The following is a 12,627-nucleotide window of genomic DNA, read 5'->3' on the forward strand; positions in this document are numbered from 1 at the left end:
TTGATGGTAGGCTCTTTATTGCTGCCTCAATTTCTTTGATTACCATTGGTCAGTTTAAATTTTCCATATATCCTTGGCTCAATTTAGGAAGGTTATGTGTTGTTGAATCTCTGTATTTTTTTATTCTCTACTGCACTGATTTCTGCTCTGATTTTAATGATTTTCTGTCTTCTACTGCCTTGGGGTTAGACTGTTCCTGTTTTTTAAGGGCTTTGAGATGGATGATTAAGTTATTTATTTGGTGATTTTCTGTTCTTCTTATGTGGGCATTCAGTGCTATAAAATTTCCTCTTAATACTTTCTTCAATGTGTCCAAAAGATTTTGTGTGTCTAATTTTATTTGTTTCTAGGATTTTTTTAAATTTCACCCCTTCTTCCATTATCCATTTCTCATTCAGTCATGTGGGGTTCAGTCTCCATGTGTTTATACAATTACTCTGGGTTTACTTTTAGTTGATTTCTAGTTTCACTACAATCTGTAAAGGCTCAGGAGAGTATGTCATATGTTTGGAATTCCCTAGTGCTCACTTTGTGGCCCAGGATGTGGTCTACTTTGGAGAAGCTTCTATGAGCAGCTGAGAAAAATGTGAACTATGTTGTAGTCAGGTAAAATATTCTGTACGTGTCTAATGGGTCCATATGTTTGATGGTGTTCTTTGGGTCTGAGGTATCTTTACTGACCTTTTATCTAGAAATCAGTCTAGCAATGTGAGAGGAATATTGAAGTCTCCAAGTATTATGTATTGGGATCTATGTGTGACTTAATGTCACACAAAGTTGTTTTATGAAAGTGACTACACATATGTTTTGGGCATAAATGTTGACTATTGTTACTTTCTTTTGATGGAATTTGATGGATAATGAAAATGACCTCCTTTGTCTCTTCTGATAAGCTTGGGCTTGAAGTCTAATCAATCTGATATCATAGTTACTACTTCTGCTTGTCTTCAAGTTCTATTGGTATGGATTATCTTACTCCATCCCTTCACCTTTAGTTTATGACTATCTTTACTTGTAAGGTGTGTTTCTTGCAGACAGCATATAGATAGATTCTGATTTTTAATCTATTTTACCATCTTATACCTTTTTATTGGGGAACTGAGGCCATTTATATTCAGCATGATTATTGAGAGATGATTTTGAATTCCTAATATTTTGAGTTTTAACTCTGTTTGAGGTAGTGTTTTCAAATTGCATCAAATAAAAATTGACAATGATTTATGATGAGCCTCTGCCAAGTATGGCGGTGAATGTAACAGAAAAAAGTAATGCTTCCTCTTTGTCAAAATATAAAAAATGAAATCAAATCTAACAATAAAAATATCCTTTATCATTCTACCAAATTAAGCCAATGTTTATTAAATTTTTAGGAGGAGGTATAATGGGGATTGAACTTAAGGTTATTCTACTTCCCTGCTACACCCCCAGTCCTTTTTCAGTTTTATTTTGGAATGGGGCCTCATTAAATTGCTGATGGTTTATATAAATTGCTGAGGCTGGCCTCCTGTCTCAGCCTCCCGAGTACTGGGATTACAAGAATATATCACTGTCCCTCGCTGATGTTAATCATTTTTCTTGTATATACTTCCAAAGATGAATGTTTATGTGTTTTAGAATTTTTACTTATCTACATATATGTAAATCATGAACACAATTTTTATAATTCATCTTTGGCTAGCTAGCAGTGTATAGTATTTTCTATTTTAATAATCTCTCTTATTATATTTATTTATTACTAGGGATTGAAAATTAAGTCTTCAATCAGGACATTTCTACTTCTGGGCTTCACCCCAGCCATTTATTTATGTATTTATTTATTTATTTGTTTGTTTGTTTGTTTGTTTATTTGTTTATTTTGGTGGTACTAAGAATTAAATATTCTGTTTCTGAGCTACACCCCCAGCTCTATTTTATTTTTTATTTTGAAACAGGGTCTTGCTAATATTTTGAGGCTGGCCTCAAGCCTGCGATCCTCCTGTCTCAGCCCCTCCGTCACTAGAATTACAGACATGTGCCACTGTGCCAACCTATCATGTTAATTTAATTTTTTTTTTTCGTGGTACTGGGGTTCCTGGAAGCCCTGCTACCTCCGGGCTACACTCCCAGAACTACTTTTAATATTTTTATTTGGAAACAGGGTCTCTTAAGCCAGCGTGGCAGGCTTTGAACCTGTGCGATCCTTCTGTCTCCGCCTCCCAAGCGGGGGGGGGGATGACAAGCAGGCGCCACCATGCCCGGCTATCATGTTAATTTAAATAATGATAACTGCAATAGACTTCATATGAGAAAAAAAGTATCACCTTACTATTTAATAATAAATGGCCAGTAACAAACATAAAACCAAAAATGAGATTTATGTAGGGTTTTTTTTTTTTTTTGGTGGTGGTACTGGGGTTCCTGGAAGCCCTTCTACCTCCGGGCTACACTCCCAGACCTATTTTTACATTTTTATTTGGAAACAGGGTCTCCTAAGCCAGCACACGCGGCTGGCTTCAAACCAGTGTGATCCTCCTGTCTCAGCCTCCCAAGTGCAGGGATTACAAGCGTGCGCCACCACACCCGGCTTATATAGGATTTTTAAAGTCAGTACTCAGATCTTATTTCCAGCATATACATAAAGTGTATCAATAATAATTTTCTTATCTTAAGCCATCTCTGCTTGATTGGAAATTTTGAAGAAAATATGAGGTAGTTGGCAAATTGATCACTCATTTAAGGATTTAAAGTGTGCATTACTATTGTATTTGTGTTAGCCTTTACAATGGCAAGGTTATGAAAGTTAAGCTGATAGGTATTGGGAAAGATTACATTCCACAGGACCCAGTGGAGTCTGATCATGGAGGGGAAATTTCTATTCTGTGTTGTCCTACTTGGAACTATTTGTTTAAGTTCTCTCAAGAAAAACCATCTGCTGGGATTTCTGAGGTTATTTGTGCAAGTCATGGGAATAACTCTGAGGCTGTTTACATTCTGCAAATAAAACAGTATTAAATATTAAGTGCAAGCTCCTTATATGAGCCATTTTAAGTAAAGCTGCCTCGGTGAAATCTCAAAGATTTTGCTCAAATAGTTAAATATAATTTACTTCACCTTTATGGGCATAGATTGAACTTTCAGCAATGGAGCATCTATCACTGTATGATTAGCCTGGAGCTATGAAACTTAATTCAGCTCTTCTGCTACAGCATGCAGGAGTGGCTAGACATTGAGGAAAATTGGGTCATGATAAACTTTATTGCCCTTGTACAGGAGCGCTAAAGCTCTTAGTTTGAGAAAGTCAAACTAAGGACAACGGGGATCATCTCCCCGCATGACTCTTTGCTGTTTTCCTCTCAAGCTATAGCTTTCAGGTTTTATCTTGTCAGTTCCCAGAACTTACTTGAGTCACTAATACTCATTAATATAGATGCAAAGTATTGAGTCATCATTATGCAAACTAATTGTCAGGTGCTTCTTCATCTACTGGCATTTTCCATGAATCAAATAAAACTAATTTAAGAGCACTGTATATTAGCACACTCAACCACACAGGCCAGCACATATACAAATTGTCACCATCAACTCTAGTTGGTGCTAAATTATAGAAACCACAGTTCATTTATCATAGTCTACTTTCCATATGAGTGATTTAACATTTTTAAATGTTAAAAGAGACCCATATTCTCTTTTCTAGAACAGAATCATACAGAATTTATTGGTGTTCAGTGATCCCATCTATAGAACCTATTTTTACTATAACCAAACTGAGAAATTAACATAAACACCAGGCGTGGTAGCCCACTCTTGTAATCCCCGAGCTTGGGAGGCAGAGACAGGAGGATCACGCAGGTTCGTAGTCAGCCTCGCTGGCTTAAGAGACTCTGTTTCCAAAAAAATGTATAAAATAAGTCTGGGACTGTGTAGCCCAGATGTAGAAGGGTTTCCAGGAACCCCAGTACCACCAAAAAAAGAAAAAAGAAAAGAAAGAAATTAACATAAAATTTATAGATTTACTTGGTTGGATTCAAATTTTTCATGAAGACCTAAAACAACCATAAATTGCCCCTACTATATATTATATAAAGAAGATCTATAACTTCCACAAGAGTTTCAAAATTGACCATGATCCTGTAAAATGCACAAACATAGATACATTACAAGACAGGTCTCACTGTTATTATAGAAATTAAGTGTCATACTGTTAATTTGATTCACACCTCTATTCCATTTCCTTCTTAATGCTCCTATTTTACCCATTCCTATAGTTCTCTCTCACCTGAAAATACTGAAAGAGCCCTTGTTTTGTAGTAGTCACAGGGTTCTAGTTCTTGTAGCTTTCTTATTAGAAATCAGGAAAATATTTTATCAGTGTTTATCAATAAAAATTGACAAGTTTTATAAAACAGCTTGCATATTAAGCTCTGTGAGCATAAATGGCAAATTAAAAATATAAACACACAGTAGTAAGATGAGTTCATGACACCTCTGCATGTGGTAGGATATTCAATATAGACTGCTAAGCCCGGAAATTCAATTTGTAGTGTCCCTTAATTTTGCAAAGAAAGGCTCAGGATTTGCATTTTCTTGAGGAGTTAAATATTCCAGAAAGGACAATAAATTAAGTCAGAAACTATTTTATTTCGTTTCCTCTAATAAGATTTATTTTTGCTTATATAGCAAACTAAGAACAAGCTCGCTCTCTCTCTCTCTCTCTCTCTCTCTCTCTCTCTCTCTCTCATTTCTTTTTGTGGTACTGGGGATGGAACCTAGAGACATTCTACCTTCAAGCTGAACCCCCAGCCCTATTTTTTTTATTATTTATTTTTAACAGGGTCTCACTGAGTTACAAAGGGCCTCGCTAAGTAACTGAGGCTACCCAAAAACTGTTGTCTTCTGTCTCAGCTTCCCAAAGGCTGGGATTACAAGCATGCGCCACCATGCCCAGCTAAGCTTCTCTCTTAATAAATTGAGAAGGTAGTCATTTATGTGAAGTCTGTGGTATGAATAAGAATGAGAACATTTAAGCAAAATATGAGTTAGGATGGGAAGATAATAGATCTTGTCAATTACAAGCTGTAGGAAAATTCTAGTCAAAAGCAAAGTTGTCAGAAGAGAAGAGATGTTACCAGAAAGATGAGAAAGTAAACTATTGGCCTGCATAATTATTCAAAGCTCTTATTCAGAAGAGGCAAGGAAGAAGTCGATCATCAACAATGGACATTAGGATTTTATACTGCAGATATGACTCTGAGCAGTAGATTTTTGTTTGTTTGTTTGTTTGGTTGGTTGCTGTTTTTTCCTTTAGCTTTCATATTATATAAAAAAATTCTGTATAGTAGTTAAAACATATTTTTAGAACAGTATTAGGTTTGAAGAATTTAGAGGAAAATACAATATTTTCCCACATGCCCTCTGCTCCCAAGTATGCCCAGTCTTCCATTTTATTATCATCCCCCAACAGAGGACATATTACAACTAACCTATATGTACACATTCAGAGTTCATAGCTTAAATTAGGATCCACTCTTGGTGTCATAAATATCATGATATGTATTCATCATTTATTGTATTTTCTTCCCCCACCAACTTCTGGAAACTGCTGATCTTATTATTTCCATAGTTTTCCCTTTTTCAGAATATTATATAGTTGAAATCATATAATATGCAGTGTTTTCAAGATGGGTTTCTTAAACTAGTAATATGCACTTAAGTTTCCTTCATATCTTTTCATAGTTTAATAGCTAATTGCTTGTTAGCAAATATTAATATTCTGGTGTCTGAATCATTTATATATCCATATAACTATTGAAAGATAAGTTTTTGGTTCCTAATTTTGATATTTATGAAGAAAGTTAATACAAAAAGCTGTGTTTGTATTTGTGTGTGTATTTGTGTGGAGATAAAAGTTTTCAAAATTTGTATGTAAAAGCCAAGCATCATAACTGCTGGATCACATGGTAAAAGTATGTAGTTTTAGTGTCAGTCCTCTAACACCGTCCTTCGGCTTCAGTGTTATGTTGGCTATCCTGTCTCTTTGTCTACTCATATAAAATTTATGAACAGTTAGTTACTTTCCACAAGTTAACTCTCTGAGGGTTTAATTAGGATTGTATTAAAACTATTGATCAAGTTGGAAAGAACTAGACATTTTATAATATTGTGTCTTCTTACCCATGAACATAAAACCTCTGTTCCTTCATTTAGTTCTTTAGTTTTGTTCATTAGAGTTTTGTAGTTTCCTAAGATAGATTTTGTGCAGTTTTTTTCAGATTTATCTCTATGTATTTCATCTTGGGGTGCTTGGTAAGTATGTTTTTTGTTTCAAAGCCTACTTGTTCATGACTTGATAAGCCACAAATTCTCACTTTCCCATCTCTGCCCACTCTTTTTCAGTATTTTTTCCTGCATCCTCATCTGTCTTATTGACTCAATAGGGATTGAATTTTTTTCAATCTTTTTGTTTTTACTAGTTTGTCATGAGTGACGACCTTGAAGAATCTTATATGCAAAAACCAGATTAAAAATTAAAAATAAAGAAATTGATCGTCTAAGCCATAGTTTTCAGGTTTGGCATTGTGTCTCTTTGGTTCTTCAAATAGAAGGGAAGATAGAAACTCACAGCATAGAGATGAGCTAAAACACAGGAACCCTGTGTTGTCCTCTGAGCTATTTACACACTGATCCTTAGCTTCTTTTGGATAATTGATTCTACTTTATCGATAAGAAAGAGATAGAAGGAGACAACTAGACAGATTATTGACAGATAAGGAATGGATGAAGGATATATAAAGATAGATAATGCCAAGGTACAAATGAAATGAGTGATTCCTAGCCAAGAAAGTGGTGCAAGTCTGTAATCCCAGTACCTAGGAGGCTGAGACAAGAGGATTCCAAGTTCAAAATCACTCTCAGAAATTTATCAAGACCCTATTTTAAAATTAAAAGTGTTGGATATAACTCAGTGATAGCACACCCCTGGATTCAATACCTAGTACCCCATCACACACACACACACACACACACACACAGGATTGCTGATTGCTACGGATAAAGAAGGTGCACAGAGTCCTTGTGGTCTGAACCAGTCTTATTTTGTTTCTATGTTTTCTCAGTTAAAGATCCACAATCTTTGCTTTGAGTAACAGTGTTTAAGAATAAATCTCACGCCGGGCGTGGTGGCGCACGCTTGTAATCCCCGCACTTGGGAGGCGGAGGCAGGAGGATCGCGCTGGTTCAGAGCTAGCCTCGCTGGCTTAAGAGACCCTGTTTCCACACAAAAAGGTAAAAAATAGGTCTGGGAGTGTAGCCCGTGGGAGTGTAGCCCGGAGGTAGAAGGGCTTCCAGGAACCCCAGTACCACTAAAAAAAAAAGAAAAAGAAAAAAAGAATAGAATAAATCTCTGAGTATGTTCTGTAAATATAGTATTTTTCTAGCACTTTTTATTTCTAATATCACTCTTCTCTTTATTCATTTTAGAAAATCTATCCACATGACTCTCATTTTTTTCCATATCTAAGAGTTTTATTTAAGTAAAGCAAAAATCAATCTTTAAAATGAGTTAATTTATAATAAATACAAATAGTCCCACATTAGTTTCACTAATGGAAAGACACAATGATAAAATCAACATTGGAAAAAAAAAAAACACAGATGGGGATAAAGTGAAACCGAATAGCCAAAGTTTTTCAACAATAAAACTTTTTGTCTTCTAGAGTCACTTAAGTTTCCATTATATACAGATTGAATCATGAAAAACAAAACAAAAAAAAACAATGTTCAAGTATCTAAGCACTAGTGCTTTTCTTCTCTAGGATTGCATATACCCTTATTGAAGTAATCAACGGTAGATTTTATACCTACTCTGTGAAAGTCTGCTAACTGACCTCACTGTTAGTAAATTTTCTAGACTTTCTACTTGTCTGTCTTACATGATAAAAAAAATTCCTGGAATGAGAAACAAAAATAGATATTCAGACACCAGAGCAGTTATTTCACTCATCACTTTGTCAGGAGAGGAAAGTTTATATAATTTAATGCCTAGCCCTCCTGCCTCTGTATTTTCTCTGCTGTCTGTCACAGAAGGGCAATGCAGATGCATATTAATGACACAAGGCTAGGCAGCCACCCAAGGCACTTTGCTCAACCTGGGAAAAGGATCTCTGCATTTACGAAAGTCTGAAAGGACAGTTGCATAAGCAATTGTCAACCTTAAAAGAGTTTAGGAGACAAAAAAAGAAAAAAAGAGGCAAGGTGAGATTTCGAAGGTGGTACCAAACCCATGGGGAACAGTATTTATTTTTTCCTTTGGTCTAAGGTCATATGATATGATGTAGGCTTTGCACAAATGTCCTTGGTTTAGGTAGCACTTTGTGCCAACAATCTTGAGGCTCAACAACAGAGAAAAAATTAAATACAACTAATTATTTAGGATTAAGTGAAAAAAAATTGTAAACTACTTTCTACTACAGATTTTATGTTGGTAATACAGACTTATTGATAATAAGTGAGTTAATAGTAAGTTAATTTATTTCACTTTAGTGAAGTAAATGTAAAAATTTTTTAAAAACCTTTGAAAACCCAGAGTACATAAACACAAAATGTGGTTAATAAATATACTTAATAAATAACTATTTAATCTGCTTTATTTCACATTTAATAATATTATCATTTATTATATAAAATTAAAAAGAAATAATTATCAAATTTATGGAGGCCCTAAAAATTAAGAGATTCAGAATGATGTTGCTGAAACTTAAGAAATACTTAAAAGCTGGGTGTGGTAGCACATGCTTGTAATACCAGTTAATACCTTCGGAGGCTTGAATACCTTTGGAGGCTGAGACAGAAGGATTGCAGGTTCTCGGCCAGCCTTAGCAATTTTTGAGCCCCCCTGAAACTTAGTGAGACCCTGTTTCAAAATAAAGAATAAGAAAATAGGGGAGATTCCTGCTAGCTGATCATGTGGAGGCAGCATCCTGGGATTTGCGCAGGTGGAGAGCACATGGGCACCCTGCTCCTTTCCCACAGGCCTCGCTCTCTGCTTCTCTCTCATCTGGATGTTCATCTGTAATCTCTGCAACTCCCTTCATCATAAGCAGCGCGGATTGGCTGGAGCGGCAGCGCGGAGTGGCCGGAGCCGCGGAGTGGAGCGGCCAGAGCAGCCGGAGCGGAGCGGCCAGAACAGCCGGAGCAGCCAGAGCCACGTCGCGGAACGGCCGGAGCGGCCGGAGTGGCCAGACCCACGGTGCAGAGCAGCCAGAGCCGCGGTGCAGAGCGGCCGGAGCAGCCAGAGCGGCCAGAACCGTGGTGCGGAGCAGCCAGAGCCGCGGTGCAGAGCGGCCGGAGCGGCGCGGCCTACATCTCCCCTAGCAACACCAGGCTCCAGAGAGGAGGGAGACTCAAAACAGAGCTCAAATCCAGAGAGGAGGTACTCTGGCCTCGTGGCCTAGGATGCAGAAGCAGCGTCTTACTGCTGGCGGCAGCGGCGAGTTCACCGGACGGCCCTAGACCAACCCACTCAACCAGCCACCAGGCGCCTGAGAGGAGGGGTGGACAGCGAGCCGAGGTGAGCAGGTGCTGAACAGCTGGGCGGCAGTCAGCAGTTTTGTTGGTGCAGGAAACATCTAAAGCTCCCAAGGGCTGGGCGCAGCACAACTGGCAAGGACTCAGAGCAGAGTTCAAAACCAGAGAAGAAATACGCCGCATCACGGCCGAAGGCGTGGCAGTGGTGCCATATTGCCAGTGGCGGCAGCAGCGAATCCACCAAGTTCACTACAGCTCCATCAGCGCACTCAACAACCGTGAGTCAAATTGCGGCCCCTAGGGGAGAAATCCCAGTACTGCACTCCCAGGGACTTGCGCAGATAGTCTCCCTGGGTCGGAGATTTTAGCAGTGCAGCCCAGTGGGGGAGTGGCAGTGGCAGAGATATCATACCATAGTCACAACTCCCCACTGGAGAACGCCCAACTTGGCACCCCCCACGGTCTAAGCAGCCTTGATTGACTCCCTGGGTCTGAGACTTTGTGATACAACACAGTAAAGGAGTAGTGGTGACTGAGATACCATAGACTAGAGATCCAGAGCATCTTAAGTGAACTCGTAGTGACTCAGGGAAGAACCCAGAGAAGGCACAAACTTCCAAAATCATGGGAAAGAGAAATAACAATGGAGCAGTGAATGCCAACAACACCACAACATCAGAATCTGATAACACAGAAACCCAAAGATCTCTAGAAGATCAAATTAGGAAAATAACTTTAGAAATAATAGAGGACTTTCGAAAAGAATTTAGAGAGAGTCAAAAAGAGATAAAGGATGCAATTAATGAAGTAAAGGCCTCAATTCAAAGTATAAACAACAGATTAGACCACATGGAGAATAGAATCTCGCTTCTTGAAGATGATCATGCTAAAAATGAACGCATAGTTTCTAATTTAGAAAAAAAAACCCGACAGCAGGAATCTGACATTGAAGAAATATGGGCCCATTTCAAGAGAGCTAACCTAAGAATAATTGGAATAGAGGAGGGAAAAGAAGGTGAAACCAAAGGGATCAACAATCTCTTCAAGGAAGTAATAGCGGAAAATTTTCCAAACATAGAGCAAGAGGTCGATACACAGGTCCAGGAAACTTATAGAACTCCCTTTAGACAGGATCAGAGAAGAGGATCCCCACGCCACATAATTGTCAAAATGACTAATGTGGAAGCCAAGGAGAGAATCTTAAAGGCAACAAAAACAAAAGGCCATGTGACATACAGAGGAAAACCAATTAGAATCACTCCAGACTTCCCAAACCAAGTTATGAAAGCCAGAAGGGCTTGGAGTAACATATTCCAAACTCTGAAAGAAAACAACTTCCAGCCAAAAATTTACTACCCAGCAAAACTATCCATCAAATTAGATGGGGAAATAAGAAGCTTCCATGACAAACAGCAACTGAAGGAATTTATGTCTTCAAAACCAGCGCTAGAGAAAATACTCAAGGAGATTAACTGCAAAGAGGAAATGGGTAATTCACGCCAGAACCAAAGAAACAAGAATTCCCATCCAGCGGACAACTAAGCAAAGAAGAATAAACAGTATCTCAAACAGAAATAAGATCTTAACATGTTGGGAATTAAAAATTATCTCTCTATAATCACACTAAATGTAAACGGCCTCAACTCCCCAATAAAAAGACATAAAGTGGCAAAATGGATTAAAAGCCAGAATCCATCCATCTGCTGCTTACAAGAAACACACCTCACAAGTAAAGATAGGAACAAACTCAAGGTAAAGGGCTGGAGCAAGGTAATCCATGCTAATGGTACTCGAAGACAAGCAGGAGTAGCAACTATGATATCAGACAAGTTAGACTTCAAACCCAAACTTATTAGAAGAGACAAAGAAGGTCACATTTTACTGGTAAAAGGAATAGTCCAGCAAGAGGAAATAACAATAATCAACATCTATGCCCCAAACGTAGGGGCAGCTACTTTCATAAATCAAACTCTTTGTGACATGAAGCCACACATAAATCCCAACACAATAATACTGGGAGACTTCAACATACCTCTCACAATACTAGACCGATCTTCCAGACAAAGGGTCAGTAAAGATGTCTCAGAACTAAAGAACACCATTAACCAAATGGACCTTTTGGACACATATAGAATATTTCACCCAACTACAGCAGAGTTTACATTTTTCTCAGCTGCTCATGGAACCTTCTCCAAAATAGATCACATCCTGGGACACAAAATGAGCACTAGCAAATTTAAAAAATGTTACATACTTCCCTGTGTCATTTCAGACCATAATGGAATGAAACTAGAAATCAACTATAAGAAGACCCAGAGAAACAACATAAACATGTGGAGACTGAACACCACACTTCTGAATGAAGAATGGGTCATAGAAGATGTAAGAGGTGAAATCAAGAAATTTCTAGAAACAAATGAAAATAAAGAAACAACATATCAAAACCTCTGGGACACTTTGAAGGCAGTATTAAGAGGAAAATTTATAGCACTGAGTGCTCACATAAGAAAAACAGAAAATCTTCAAATAAATAGCCTTATGACACACCTCAAAGCCCTTGAAAAGCAGGAACAATTGGACCCCAAAGCCAGCAGAAGACGGGAAATTATTAAAATTAGAGCAGAAATCAACGAAATAGAGAATAAAAAAACAATACAGAAAATCAACAAAACCAAAAGCTGGTTTCTTGAAAAAATTAACAAGATTGATAAACCACTAGCCAACCTAACTAAAAAAAAGAGAGAATCAACCCAAATTATGAAGATAAGGGATGAAAAAGGAGACATTACTACTGACAGCGTAGAAATCCAGAGGATTATCAGAAACTACTTTGAAAAACTATACTCCAACAAAATGGAAAATCTGGAGGAAATCGACAACTTCCTAGATAAATACAACCTTCCTAAACTGAGTCAAGAAGATACAGAACACTTAAACCAACCAATAACAATCAAAGAGATTGAAATAGCAATAAAGAGCTTACCATCAAAGAAAAGCCCAGGACCAGATGGTTTCCCAAGTGAATTCTATAAAACCTTTATAGGAGAACTAATCCCAATACTACTCAAACTATTTCGGGAAATAGAAAAAACCGGGACTCTCCCAAATACATTCTATGAAGCCAAC

This window comes from Muscardinus avellanarius, assembly GCF_963383645.1.
Source record: "Muscardinus avellanarius genome assembly, chromosome: 8".
In the NCBI taxonomy this organism is placed as follows: domain Eukaryota; kingdom Metazoa; phylum Chordata; class Mammalia; order Rodentia; family Gliridae; genus Muscardinus; species Muscardinus avellanarius.